Raw genomic sequence first — 15,848 nt, forward strand, 5'->3', positions numbered from 1 at the left:
GTTTGGCCAAGTAGTTTCAATTACTTATCCTAGCAGATCTCAGCACCCTGAAGGGCATGATTTCCAGGGTCTACCTGGTGACTTTATGAACCTAATCATAGGCAAGAGGAGAGGTTGTATCCTTCCTCATCCTTTCACTTCTTCCTCATGGGCCCTCTCCAGCCCGAACTGGTTCAGTGGTTCCTCAACTTGGTCCTAGCTGGTACTTCCTGTGATAGAGAGGAGCAGAAAAATGCATGTAGCTCTCAGCATGGTGGAGCCCTCTGTAGAGGGCTGTAGGTAAAATGAAGGGCTGTCTCAGGAGCACTGCCAGAATATGTGGTGGGTAATTGATTAGAGCCTGAGGAATTTTCAGTGACTCAAACATACTTTGCTGATAGAGAGGAAATGTGTCATAACTGTCTGCAAATGGCATATGAGGCACTGGGCAAAAGTTCTGCAGAAAAAAAGGGGACAACCAACGGGACTTCCATTTCCATAAAAAAGCTACTTATGATATGTTTTAGATTAATTGCTATATTTTTGAGTCTATAGCAAAGGATCAGCATCTATCTCAGGTTGAATTCAGGTAGAAAGAAGAATCAAGCAAATATTGCTTGAGGAACTATGAGCCTAGACAGTTTTGTATCTCTAGTTCTTAGCAGTGACCTGGCTTCTGTAGGGTATCTATGAAGTTAATAAATGCTACATGAAAAATAAGTGAATGAAGACAAGGCAATCTAAGAAGAAATAATTTCAACAAATAGGGTGTTTGAAGAAAATGTTTTTCAAATAAAAAATACAGAAATTGCAAAAGAGATAATTTAGATAATAAGAAAATAAAGCAAGAATAAAGTAATATGATCTGTGTACATAGAAATAAATGCAAGTGTAGTTTTAAAATCAAGGAGCAAAATATAGAACTGGCTACAAAAATGAATGTGGCAAAAAAAAAATGAATGTGGCATAATGTTCTTTTTCATCCTGTGAGCAGATTAACAATAACTTTTATTTATTCTGTGCACTCTGAAAGACTGAGCTCTGAGGAGGTAGATTCAGTAAGGGCAAAGAATCTGTGAGTCACTAAAAAAAACAAAGAAAAAGAAAAAAAATTAAAGAGTAAGATGGATCTTGATTAGCTTGAGAATATGTGTCTCAGAAATACACCACAAAATTTAGGCTCTTTAAAAGTAATAACAATTATACTTCACACTTACCTCAAAGGCTGCTGCTTATAGTAAAAATTTTAAAATTCGGAGAATATCTCAAAGTAACTAAAAATGATAACTTTATCAGTCTGATAAGTTCTCTGTCAGGACTGATTCATTTGCTATTTATTGTATTTGCTCATTTGCTATTCATTGCTATTTGTACTTTTATCATCATAACTTAGCATTAATTACCACAGCATTAAAATAAAATGCCATTGTAATTCTATATTCAGGGCATAAGTTGCAAAGTGACATCCATGCTTAGCAATTTGTCTACCAAACAGAAGTCCATTTACTCTTTCAAGACCTTTCCTATAAATTAATATATTAATTTTGTTTGTTATCCAATTAATATAGATATTAAAGTATCTTCACACTTTTAAAAAGTTAGAGATTTGCCATTCTATCATCTAATTAGAACCAGAATTCCATCATTAATTGAATTTTGATCTTATAAGTGAGGAGAGAGAAAATAGTTTGCGTTTGGAGAGGAGTATTATCTTTTTCTCACTGGCATACATTTAGTTAATCCTATTCTCTATCTAACCAAGTATAAATTATCTTCTCTAGTGGTTTTTTTCAATTTGACTTAGAGGTGTTCCTAAAATTAAGTACTACTATAATTCATCTCTCTGTTATGGCCACCCATTATAAATGTGGAATCTAACACATTCACTGTTCCTCCTAAAATGTTCTTTATTTTTGCCTCCATTCCTTTTGCAAACATGACCCGTCAGCATATTATTTATCTTTTGTCTGTCTCTAATCTTAATGCAGTGATACAGCTTGACTATCAGATATTGGGGTATTGCAATAGGACTCACTTACTGCAGCTTTCATTTTGTGAGTGATCCCTTGGGTGCACCATAACCCCTGGACTTGGGAAACCCAAGAGCACTGTGTCAAAGATGCACATCCGTTGGGCCAAGAGTCCAGATCCAAAAGAATATGAATAGCAAACTCAGCAACTTCAAACTGATACCCACCCACTATCTAAATGCATTCTATTATGTAAACTTTAACCACCTCTCATTTTTCTGTTGGTAATTATCAAACCGTGGAGTATGAGAGAATCACCAAGTTCCACTGCCAGACGTTTTGATACATGGTCTGTGGGTAAGGTCCAGGAGCTGCATCTTTACCAATGAGTCGTGGAATGCCAGCACAGATGATTAATGCTCAGCACATTGAGAAATATCCTGATACTCCAGAAGTTAAAGGGTTGTTACTGGAATACATCCATCTTATGAGGATGTGCAAATGAGTCATAATTTGTTCAGCATCTTGTGAGACTAAACTACAGTTTTGATCACATTGCTCAAGGATCAGAATAAGCTAGCTAATAGGAAATGCTGCAGAAAGGCATGTGGTGAGAACCACGGTGAGAACCAGAGCCTCTGGACCTGAAGGAAAGAGCAGAGTTCAGAAGAATTTTCATAAAGACCAGTCCCTTCTCCATCTACTAAGGTACTTGGGCCTTTCTGAAACTAGTTTTAAAACTCAGGGATGGGCAAAGACTCTCAAGAAGTGACTCTTATTTGTGACCCTAAACTTCTGCAAGTAATTTTGAGGAAACAAAATATGTTTAAAGTTTTTAAGTATCAGTAATATTAATTGACAAATATTACAGCACTCTATAGAATGTAGTGTGAAGACTTACACCAAGTGTGTGTGAATGCACGCAGCAGTCCTGCCACCTCACCTTTGATTTACAGGTACAAGGACCTAAAAAAGAAGACATCACCACTTCACACTATGAAATCGTCCAATTATACCTTGTTACCTGTATCAAAAATTGACAATTGCAGAGACATAGAAGTATAGGTTTACAGTTCTATGTTGTTAATTGATTTATGTGTGAATATGCTAATACCATCCTGATTTTGTTTCAGGATTTCTAATGAGATTGAGCTTGAATACTTATTGTTTATGACCTAAAATATTTTAAAGTAAGTTTGAAAATCTACAGCTACTATTCTACTTTCCCTAAAACGTAAACAGTATCTAACCATAGGCTAAATGTGTATCCTGGCAGAAGTTAAAATAAATTTTCTTATAGTCTAGATAAGTTAAATGAATAAGTATGACTGAGAAATAAGAAAAAAACAGTTCAGTATGTACATAATTATTCATTTAATTTCTGGGAGAAGAGAAGTTACTGGCAATTTCTCCTTTTAAGAACTGGATAGATGTGGGCAGCAAATAAGGAATCAACTAGTACATTCCAAAGTGTTTTCCCCAAATAAACTACACATTTTAATGCATGTGTGTGTGGATACATAGATATATAGATATAATATATCTGCATATGTGTGTGGCTATATAGATATATAAAGGTAGTATTACATTATATATAGTCATATTGATCATTATATATTACTTTATAGACTACATAATCTTATATGGACCACTAACAGATTCTTTCTTAAAATCTTGAGCCAATTGTGACCACCTAGAGGGGTGGGATGGGGGGGGAGGGAGGGAGATGCAAGAGGGAAGAGATATGGGAACATATTGTATATGTATAACTGATTCACTTTGTTATAAAGCAGAAGCTAACACACCATTGTAAGGCAGTTATACTTCAATAAAGATGTTTAAAAAAAAAAAAAATCTTGAGCCAAATTGGCCCCAGTCACCAACCAAGACATAAAGAAAATAGTTATGTGCAAAAAGAATTTTCACTCAAATTATTTTGGAATAAATATTACTAGATATTTTAGAAGCAGTGTTAGGAAGGAAGTAATATTATGATTTGTTTTTCTCTCCCTTTTATGAAGGGATTTGACTTCCTGAAGCCCACTAAGCAGGAAAGAGGAAAAAAAGTATCAATTACTGCCTAAATGTTTTTTTAAAAAGTCTTTAAAAAACTGATTCTTCCTTTGTGGAATAATCCTTGAATTCAAAAGAACTAAACAGTGAAACTGGCAACATAAAGTATAATGTTGTTAGTAGCTGAAATGTTTTTTTTTTTAATATTTACGTATTTGGTATTTATTTTCATTTACAAGGTTGCATACTTGCATGGCAAAGTAAAAAATATTTGAACCCATAAAGCCTCACTTTATTTCTTTAAATTTATGTTTCAATCTGCAGTGTGGTGTATAATTTATAAGTGTGTGAGTTAGGTTTGTATGATTTGTGTCTCTGTAGCCAACATTCAACTGCAACTTTTTTTATAATATAAAAGAATCATAATAACTGTAAGAACTTTTACATGTAGAGTACTGTTCTATGTTTATCAGGCTATACATTTTCCTATCCCCATAGATCCAATTAATTGACTGTACATGTGATAGCACTGAGTAAATAATTGTTGAATGAAAAAAATAGGGGGAAGTTATTATACTTACATAAAGGAGGCAAGATTAATATAAGTGAAATATTCAAGAATAAAAATGTCAAGAATATTTAATAATATATACCAATTAGAACCAAATATATATGCGACATTTGGCTAAAGATAATTATCAATATAAAGGATTGTTCCTTGAATTAGGTAGCCAAACTCTCAGAGAGTAGGCATAGGAAAACTTCATTTGGAAAGTTATTAATTGAGGGACAAGCACAGTTTTTATAGAGAACAATGAGGAGATGCAAGTAAGGGTCAAGGGGGCATGATAACGTGAGGTGACCCACTGCAGACATAATGATATTAAAAGCTTGGTTGTCGAATGTAGAAATTCAAAGATGACAGAGTCTTTGCTGGCAGGAGCAAAATTAAGATCTAGAGTAAAGCAAGAACTAAAGGCAGTTGAATAAATGGGAAACAAATTTGGGAAAAGAAGGGGGAAAAAAGATTTTATGCCATTTTGAAATTAAGCAGAAAAATAATTCATCAATTTTGGCTTTTGGAATTGGATGACCCATGGCCCATGACCTGTATTTAAAAGAACGTTACAGGGGTAAAATGAGATGGTGTGGTGGATAGGATGAATTGGAACATCCATTTCATGTTCTTTGTACTGTGTTATATTTTCCAGACTTTCTTGAAATAAGGTCTAGATGTGATCTGGTTTCAAATAATCGGAGGTACTCACATAAGACTTGAAGGCAGAAGCAAGGTGGAGCTATGCTTCCACTGTATCTGCTGGTTTCTTGGGGGGGGGGTTGTTTGTTTGTTTGTTTGTTTTTGACAAGCACGGTCATGATGACATTGGACTTCTCTGTGGCAGCATTAGCAGAGGTCTCAGTGTTACGTTACCAACTTCACAGGTCTTGAGTGAAGTTGATAATGAAGTTAAATCCTTTCCTGCTTAAAATAGACAGAGTAGTTTCAGTTATCTACAGTTTAACCCTGACTCAAACAGATGGTAGATGAGAAAGAAACACAATTAATCAAATTAAACCATTATATGTGATGAAAATCCATTCTCCCTGAATATAACATGAACTGGAGACAGTCACGTATAGGAAGAAGAGATAATTTCAATACAAAGTATATGGACTGATTTATCAAAAAACAAATGTAGTTTATAGGTTTCAATAAGTTTTTGCTTTTTGCTTTTTTATTGTCTTATAGGCATAGCTAGGTAAAATGACTTCACCAACAGAACTAGTTCTTTCTAATCTGAACCTGGGCCGTTAGCATTATTTATTAGACCACACATACATTTTTATTTGAATGTCATGTTAGTTTAATAGTCACAGTTGGTTACTTGCCACTTATATGCTTCTTATAAACTATATATTTATCAACAAATTTTGACACCTGAAAAGCAATGCTGAATATCCATATGGATGTTTTCACAGTATAGAAATAAAAAGATGTATGTCATACAAATGATAAAAATCTAACAGTTTAAGAGAAAATGACCGTATCTGTAAACAGAAAGAAAATTCATAATTAGGTTCAGCTCAGATCAAGCATTAAATATTTATATATTGATTTAATTTTTGTTGTACTCTCTATTTTTCAGGTCAGACTGAGATATTTAAAGAGACAGACACAGAGATGCAGTCATAGGTCATGCACATTTCTGAAATAGGTTACTGAGGCTGATTACTAAGGTCCAATCTAGGTACGGGTAGGGTAAGTCATCCACAGTTCACTCAGAAGAGCAAATGTCCAATCAACCTAAGAGCTAATTATGTTGTGTAGATTTTGTCTGGATCTCCTGCTTCTGTTTCTTTCATTCTCAAGCATGACAAAAACTTGGAGTTGTGAAATAGTCATACACTACTGAGGCACATAGGATCACAGGTATTTGAACAATTTGGTTGGATGGAGCATATATTAACTTTATTTAGCTTTGCAAACCTGACCTGTAACAGAATTGGCTTTCAGATTTAAATAAGACTAGAAGTCAACATCCACCTTCAGTTGCAGTTCAGAATCTGTTTTCCACGAATTGTGAAGACCCATATTACTGATAATTTTAGCATAGGAATAATTCTGGTCAGTGTAAATTGTGTACATTTAAAGACAGTTCATCCCTGCCCACCAAACTGCTCACAAGGCCCAACTTGAGGCAGGGGGTGAGCACCCTGCCTCTGCAGTGCTGCTTCCATGGCCCCGCCCATAAACATACAATCCTAGAAATATACAATCTTCTAAGACTGACTCAGTAAGAAATCAAAAATCTTAATAGATTGATTACTAGTAAGGAGATTGAAACAGTAATTTAAAAATCCCAACAAACAAAAGTTCAGGACCAAATGTCTTCACTGGTTAATTCTACCAAACATTCAAAGAATACCAATCCTTCTTAAACTCCTCCAAAAAGAAGAAGAGAAGGGAACTCTTTCAAACTCATTTTATGGGTTCAACATTATGCTGATACCAAAACTAGACAAAGACACCACAAAAAAAGAGAAAATTATAGGCCAATGTCTCTGATGAAATAGAAGCAGAAATGCTGAACAAAATATTAGCAGACAGAATTTGACAATACATTAAAAGGCTCGTATACCACAGTCAAGTGGGATTTATTCCAGGGATGCAAGGATGGTTCAACATCTGCAAATCAGTTGCAATACACCACATTAAAAAACTGAAGAATAAAAATCATATTATCACCTCAATAGATGCAGAAAAAAGCATTTGACAAAACGTATCCATTTGTGATAAAAACTCTCAACAAAATGGGTATAGAGGGAACGTACCTTAACATATAAAGGCCATGTATGACAAGTCCACAGTTAATATTATACTCAATAGTGAAAAGTTGAAAGCTTTTCCCTCAAGATTAGGAAGAAGGTAAAGATGCCCCTTCTACCACTTTTATTCAGCATAGTATTGGAAGTCCTAACCAGAGCAGTTAGGCTGGAAGCAAAAAATAAAAGGCATTCACATGGGACAGGAAGAAGTAAAACTATAACTATGCTGTTGACATGATTTTATATATAGATAACCCTAAAGGCTCCACCAAAAAGCTGTTAGAACTAATAAATGAATGCAGTAAAGTTGCAGGGTACAAAATCAATATACAAAAATCTGTAGCATTCCTATACACTAACAATGAACTATCAGAAAGAGAAATTAAGAAAACAATCCCATTTAAAATTGCATCAAAAAGAATAAAATACCTAGGAATAAATTTCACCAAGAAGGATAAAGACTTGTACACTAAAAACTATAAGACATTGATGAAAGAAATTGAAGAAGACACACAACCATGGAAAGATATTCCATGCTCATGGATTGGAAGTATTAATATAAAAATGTCCATGTTACCCAAAGCATCTATAGATTCAATGCAATCTCTATCAAAATTCCAGGACATTTTCCTCAGAAATAGAACAAACAATCCTAAAACCTGTGTGGAACCATAAAAGATCCCCAAAAGCCAAAGCAATACTGAGAAAGAAAAACAAAGCTGGAGGCATCACGCTGCCTGATTTCAAACTATATTACAAAGCTATAGTAATCAAAACAGTATGGTATTGGAATAAAAACAGACATATAGATCAATGGAACAGAATAGAGAGCCCAGAAATAAACGCAAGCATATATGGTCAATTAATTTATGACAAAGTAGGCAAGGATATACACTGAGCAAAAGACAGTCTATTCAATAGATGGTGTTGGGAAAACTGGGCAGCCACATGCAAAGAATAAAACTGGACCACTATCTTAAACAATACATAAAAATTAACTCAAAATGCATTAAAGACTTGAATGTAAGACTTTAAACCACAAAACTCCCAGAAGAAAAGACAGTAAACTCCTTGACATTGCTCTTGGTAATTTTTTTTGGATATGACTCCAAAGGACTACATCAAACTAAAAACTTCTGCATAGTGAAGGAAACCAACGACAAAGTAAAAAAGACAACATACTGAGTAGGAAAAGAAATTTGCAAGTCATGTCCAATAAAGGATTAATAACCAAAATGTATAAAGAACTCACCCAACTCAACATCAAAAAAAAAAAAAAAAAAACCCAATTTTAAAAATGGACAGAGGATCTGAATAAACATTTTTTCAAAGAAGACATACAGATATCCAACAGACACATTTAAAGATTCTCAAGATCACTAATCATCAGGGAAATGCAAATCAAAACCACAGTGTGATATCACCTCACACCTGCCCAGAACAGCTATTATCAAAAATATAAGAAATAACAAGTGTTGACTAGGATGTAGAGAAAAGAGAACCCTATTTTTAGTTTTTTAAGGAACCTCCGTACTGTTCTCCATAGTGGCTGTATCAATTTACATTCCCACCAACAGTGCAAGAGTGTTCCCTTTTCTCCACACCCTCTCCAGCATTTATTGTTTGTAGATTTTTTGATGATGGCCATTCTGACCGCTGTGGTTTTGGTTTGCATTTCTCTAATGATTAGTGATGTTGAGCATCTTTTCATGTGTTTGTTGGCAATCTGTATGTCTACCATATGACCCAGCAATCCCACTACTGGGCATATACCCTGAGAAACCATAATTCCAAAAGATACGTGTACCACAATGTTCATTGTAGCCCTATTTACAATAGCCAGGACATGGAAGCAACCTAAATGTCCATCGACAGATGAATGGATAAAGCAGATGTGGTACATATATACAACACAATATTACTCAGCCATAAAAAGGAATGAAATTGCGTTATTTGTATTGAGGTGGATGGACCTAGAGTCTGTCATACAGAGTGTAGTAAGTCAGAAAGAGAAAAACAAATACCGTATGCTAACACGTATATATGGAATCTAAACAAATGGTACTGATGAACTTAGTGGCAGGGCAGGAATAAAGATACAGACGTAGAGAACGGACTTGAGGACATGGGGAGGAAGGGGAAGCTGGGATGAGGTGAGAAAGCAGCATTGACATATATACACTACCAAATGTAAAATGAATGGCTAGTGGGAGGCTGCTGCATAGCACAGGGACATCAACTCGGTGCTTTGTGACAACCTAGAGGGGTGGGATAGGGAGGGTGGCAGGGAGGCTTAAGAGGGAAGGGGTATGGCGATATATGTATACATATAGCTGATTAACTTTGTTGTACAGCAGAAACTAACACAGCAATGTAAAGCGATTATACTCCAACAAAGATGTGAGAAAAAAAAGAGAGAGAACACTAGTGTACTGTTGCTTGGAATGAAAGTTGGTTCCATCACTATGGAAAACAGTATGGAGGTTTCTCAAAACAATTAAAAATTTAAAAATAGAGCTACCATGTGATCCAGTAATTTCACTTCTTGGTATTTATCAGAAGTAAGTGAAAACACCAACTTGGAAATATATATGCACCCTACATTGACTGCAGCATTATTTTACAATAGCCAAGATATGGAAGCAACCTAAGTGCCCATCAATAGATGCATGGGTAAAGAAACTGTGGTGTGTATATATATATATATATATATATATATATATTTATACACAATGGAATACTATTCAGCCATAAAACAGAATGAACTGCCATTTGTGATAACATGGATGGATCTTTAGGGTACTATGCTAAGAGAAATAAGTTAAACTAAGAAAGACAAATACCGTGTGATTTCACTTATATGTGGAATCTAATAAACAAAACTAACTAAACCAGACTAAACTCACTGATACAGAGAATAGATTGGTGGTTGCTGAAGAGGTGGGTGATTGGGGGGTGGGTGAAATAGGTGAAGGGAATTAAGAGGTACAAACTTACAGCTATAAAATAAAGCATGGGGATGTAATGTACAGCATGGTAACTCTAGTCAATAATATTGTATTGCAAATTTGAAAGTTGCTAAGAAAATAAATCTTAAAAGTTCTCATTCACAAGAGAAAAATTGTAACTCTGTGTGGTGACAGATGGTAACTAGACTTATTGTGGTGATCATTTCACAACGTATACAAATGTTGAATCATTATGTTGTACATCTGAAACTACTATAATGTTGTGTGCCAATCATACTTCAATAAAGAAAGAAAACAAATGTTTTCTAAACAGCTGATTTGCTGGGTTTCAAAAGTTTATTAAAAAAATTCAAACTTCCAAGAAAAAAAGTCATTTCTAGTATGTTATTCACTTAATATTTTGATATTTTTACAGCCCCCCAAACCTCAAAATCCATTGAATCTTAATCAAATAATACTGAAAGTATCAGTATAAAAGACCAGCAAAATGGTAACAGAAAAAAAAAAGACAGTTCACCAACATCATAACTGCAGAACATTTATATTTTCCATCTTTCCCATATAAGATCTAATGTGCAGTGTCCTCTGTAGTTATTTAGAATTGCAAATAATGATTTATATATTCACTCTTTATATATGAATTTATATATTCACCCTTAGTTTATGTAAGGCTGACTTTCTTTCCCTGTCCTGGGGAGGACAGGCTCATACATATGTTTGGGAAACAGCAATTTTTAAAATATTTAATTATAGGTACAGATCTGTCCTCTGAGCCAGGCATAACACTTGTGAAAGATTAAAGTGTTGATATATTATTTATCAAGCTGATATCCTCTTTTGTTACGTATTGCTGGAAGTACAACATAAGAAAAATGCTATAATTTCAAAAAAGGGTGAAAATCAATCAGAATATTTCCTAAAAATAGAAGAATAAAATATTTTTATATAAACAAGTCAAAAAGTTTCCCCCCAAAAAGCTAGCCCACAGACAGAAAATAATTAGCTGTTGAATTAATGAAAAGTGGATCATTAGAAGACGATTTATACATGATGGATTCAGGGACCTTCCCTTTACCCAAAGCTTTGTTTCCTTTTCAGAGGATTTTGGCAGCTTGTAGGATAGAAGTAAATTTTATGATAAAATTACTTCTAAATATCTTGGAGCAAACAGTACTCACTGTGACTTCATGTTTTCTCATCCCTCTGTGTCCACAGACAGCAGGAAACCCTCGTGTTGACTAAGGCAGTGTTTGATAATAACCTTTCTCTCCTTGTTATTTTACTTGGAGTGTTCATCATTTGAGAGATGTAATGTGTTGGGAATCTCCTACAGTCTACTTCAATTGCCAGGCACCATACCTTCCATATTCTCTCTGCACGCCATTTTTTGAAATCCAACTTTCCAGCTGAGTAGATTGAGGCACATACTATTTTCTGAGTATCCCATGAATTTCACATATGGAATTGGCAACAAAATGTGTGCTGACCTATCCACCCTCCCCCCATCCCCTGCATATAGTCATACAGAATGAGAAAAAACTTTTTACACTTGACGTTTTCCTCCTTTATCCATAGTGCCTCCAAACACTTAGAAAATTAAATAACATATTCAAAAGAGAAAACAAAATTGAAACTAGAAGACAAAACTAAGTCACATAAACTTCCAGGAAGAGCAATAGCTTTTTATACAAGATTTTAAATAAGATTAGGAGTAAGTAAATAGAGAAATGCCTTGGAGGCATTTAAATTTTGGCACTAAATGTGGTGTAATTGTCTGAATAATTATGTGACAATTCAGTTTTGGGCTAGCTGGTCAAAAGAATAATGCTGTTGAAAGAGACATATCTAGACTCTCTTAGGGTAACAAAGCATAATTTTGAACTAGATCCTGAAGTCAAGATATTGCTAACATAAGGCACTCCTAAATTTTCAACACACAACTATTTGTTCATACATCTTGTGGGAAAAAAACAAGATTTGTTCCTGAGTTTTTACTCAATTGCACATAAACACACAAACATGCATTAAAAAACACATATACACACTCACACATATGTACATATTAACACACACACCTAGATACACAAACAAATATGCATATATTTGACCACACTTAAATATGTACACAGTACACTCACCCATCTATACACATACACACACACACGCACATACAAGTATACACAGACTTGCTCTCTCTCAGAAGAACATATGGCAAGGTATCAGCCTGGCCCTAGGTTTATACCTTTTTATGAAACATTTATTCCTCTCCTCCTTCCACCCTCTCTAGATTTTACATAGCACTAAGATCAAGAATCAGCAAACCTCAGCCTATGGGTGGAATATGATCTGCCACCTGTTGTAATATGGTCTGAGAGCTAAGAGTGGTGTGTACATTTTTAAATCATTTGAAAAAATTTTAACATGATATGTTAAAATTGTATGAAATTCATATTTTAGTGTCCATAAATAGTTATCTTGGAACACAGCCATACTCATTTATCTCAGATTATCTAAGGCTGTTCGCGCTACAACAAGAGAGCTGAGTAGTTGCTACAGAGACCACATGTGGCTCTCTCATCGCTTCACACTGCTACTCAGGACACTACCAATCACAGTGATGCAGTTATAAATCCACAGTGTTTCAATCCAAGTGCCACAAATATCTTCATCCTATGACCTTTTACTATTTTTTAAAATTACCAGTATATATGCATTATGTTGAAACAGAAGAAGAAAAGTGGACTTCTTATGTTGTATTTTTAAGATGTACTAGAGTATGGGTTATTTTGTTATTGAATTAGATCAATAAATAACAAATTAATAAGGAACCAACATCATACTGGAAGTTCTAGCAAGAATAAAATGCAAGAAAAGAAATAAAAGGCATGCAAACTGGAAAAGAAGGAATAAAATGGTCCTTATTTGCAGATGATATGATTGTCTATGTAGAAAATCTCATAGAAGCTACAAAAATCTTCTGAAACTATATGATAAGTGAATTTAGCAAGGTCACAGAATAAAGACCAACATGAAAGGTCAATTCTACTCATATGCTAGAAGGGAACAATTAGAATCTGAAATTTAAAAACCAAAAACCCTTAAAATAGCACCCACCCAAAAAATACTTAGGTATACACCTACTATACAGAAAACTATAAAACACTGATAAAAGAAACCACAGAATATCTAAACAAATGGAGAGATATTGCACACGCACAGATTGGAAGGCTCAATATTGTTAAGATGGCAGTTCTCCCCAGTTTTGTCTATTGATTCAATGTAATCCCCAGTCAAAATCCCAGCAAGCTTTTTTGCTGACATCAATAAGCTGATTCTAAAATTCATAGTAAAAGGCAAAGAACTAAAACAACCAAGACAATTCTGAAAAAGAACAAAATTGGAATATTCACATTACCTGATTTCAAGACTTATTACAAGCCTACACTAATGTAAACAGTGTGGTACTGGCAAAAGGATAGACACATAAATCAACAGAACAGAATAAAGAGCCCACAAAAATATAGTCAATTGATTTTTGGCAAAGGGTAAAATGTAATTCGGTGGATAAAGATAGTTTTTCAACAAATGTTGCAGGGAAAATTGGATGTGAATATGCAAAAACAATGAACATAGACACATATTTAACAACTTAAATAAAAGTTGAATCAAAATAAATCATAGACCTAACTTAAAATGTAAAAATGTAAAATTTCTAGAAGAAGATATAGGAGAAAATCTGCGTGACCTTGAGTTTGGCAATAGAGTTTTAGATACAATACCTAAAGTACAATTCATGAAAGAAAAATAATTGATTGAATTGAAAAAATCTTGGACTTCATCAAGCTTAAATATTTTTGCTCTGTGAAAGACAGATGAAAAAAAAAATGAAAAGACAGATCATGGACTGACAGAAAATATTTGCAAATGATATACTTGATGAATGACTTCCATCAAGAATACATAAAAACTCTTAAATTTCAATAATAAAACATTTTGAAAATTTAATAATAAAAACTAATTTTAAAATGCCAAGTTATATAAACAGACACTTTACTGAAAATAATATAAAGATGGCAAATAAGCACATGAAAAGATTCTCAACATCATCTGTCATTATACACATGCAAATCAAAACCACAATGAGATACCACACACACCTATTAGAATCGCTAAAATCCAAAAAATTGACAGTGACAAATGCTGACTAGGATGTGGAGCAATAGAAACTCTCATTCACTTCTAGTGAGGAAGGAAAACAGTACAGTCACTTTAGAAGGCAATTTGGCAGTTTCTTATAAATTAAACATAGACTTCCTACACAACCCAGAAATTGCACTCCTAAATATTTACCAAGTGTTTTGTATGTTTAGATCCACACAGACACTTCTTTGTGAATGTATATTGCTTCCATATCTTAGTAGTGGTAAAGTTTTATTGTGTTATATATATATATTTAGGTCAGGGTCAAAATTGTAATTTTTCTGAATGAGAAGAACCACCCTCAACTACTGTTACTGAATACTGAATGAGTTTGGAATTAGCTATTGCTGGAGATTTAGTAATGTTTATTACAGAATTCAACTTAAAATTACAAGGCCAACAGTGTTTTTACATGAGAAATATATAGTATGGTAAAATTAATTCGAGGACAACTAACATTATTTGGATTACAGGTAAATCAAGCTGCTTTATACACTTCTCGCAATAACAGAAGTTAAAACAAAGTGTGAGATACCCATTTCCAAAAAATATTTTAGTGGTTCTATTTTATGACTGCAACTGTAGTTTCAGTAGCATTTTTCAGACCTCAACGCAAGTCCCAAAGAAATTTCTATATTTCAAACTCCATTTAAATGTGCAATTGAGGAGATTCCACCTAACTTTCTATTGAAGTGGCTAATCTGCACAGCAATGACATGGTAAATGGCAAATGTCAAAAGAATAATCTAATAGATTTCTATACATGCCTTCTAAATGAAAACTATGTTTAATTAAGACCATAACTAATGGATTGCTATCAATATTCAGCAACAACTATCTGTGTGAAAAGATTGATTGATTGATTGATTTTTATTGGAGTATAATTGCTTTACAACATTGTGTTAGTTTCTGCTGTACAATGAAGTAAATCAGTTATATGTATACATATTTCCCCTCCCTCTTGGACCTCCCTTCCACCCCCCCCCCCACATCCCACCCATCTAGATCATCACAGAGCGCCGAGCTGAGCTTCCTGTGCTTTATAGCAGGTTCCCACTAGCTATCTATTTTACACATGGTAGTGTATATATGTCAATCCTAATCTCCCAATTCATCACATCCTCCCCTTCCCTGCCCTGTGTCCACATGTCCATTCTCTACATCTGTGTTTCTACTCCTGCCCTGGAGATAGGTTCATCTGTACAATTTTTCTAGATTCCTCATATATGGATTAATATACAATATTTGTTTTTCTGACTTACTTCACTCTGTATAACAGACTCTAGGTCCATCCACATCTCTACAAATGACCCAGTTACATTCCTTTTTATGACTGAGTAATATTCCATTGTATATATGTACCACATCTTCTTTATCCATTCATCTGTCA

General features: G+C 34.2%; 1 long non-coding RNA gene across 1 annotated transcript in view; it reads left to right on the forward strand.

The window, feature by feature from the left end:
* The first annotated feature begins 2,540 nt into the window (after positions 1-2,540).
* The window catches only part of LOC137758579 (uncharacterized), a 58,549-nt gene continuing 45,241 nt past the window's right edge, over positions 2,541-15,848 (forward strand). The window contains exon 1 of the long non-coding RNA XR_011073021.1: positions 2,541-2,657. This is a non-coding gene — a long non-coding RNA (uncharacterized lncRNA). The remainder of the gene's footprint in view (positions 2,658-15,848) is intronic.

Source organism: Eschrichtius robustus, chromosome 1 (assembly GCF_028021215.1).
Source record: "Eschrichtius robustus isolate mEscRob2 chromosome 1, mEscRob2.pri, whole genome shotgun sequence".
Classification (NCBI taxonomy): domain Eukaryota; kingdom Metazoa; phylum Chordata; class Mammalia; order Artiodactyla; family Eschrichtiidae; genus Eschrichtius; species Eschrichtius robustus.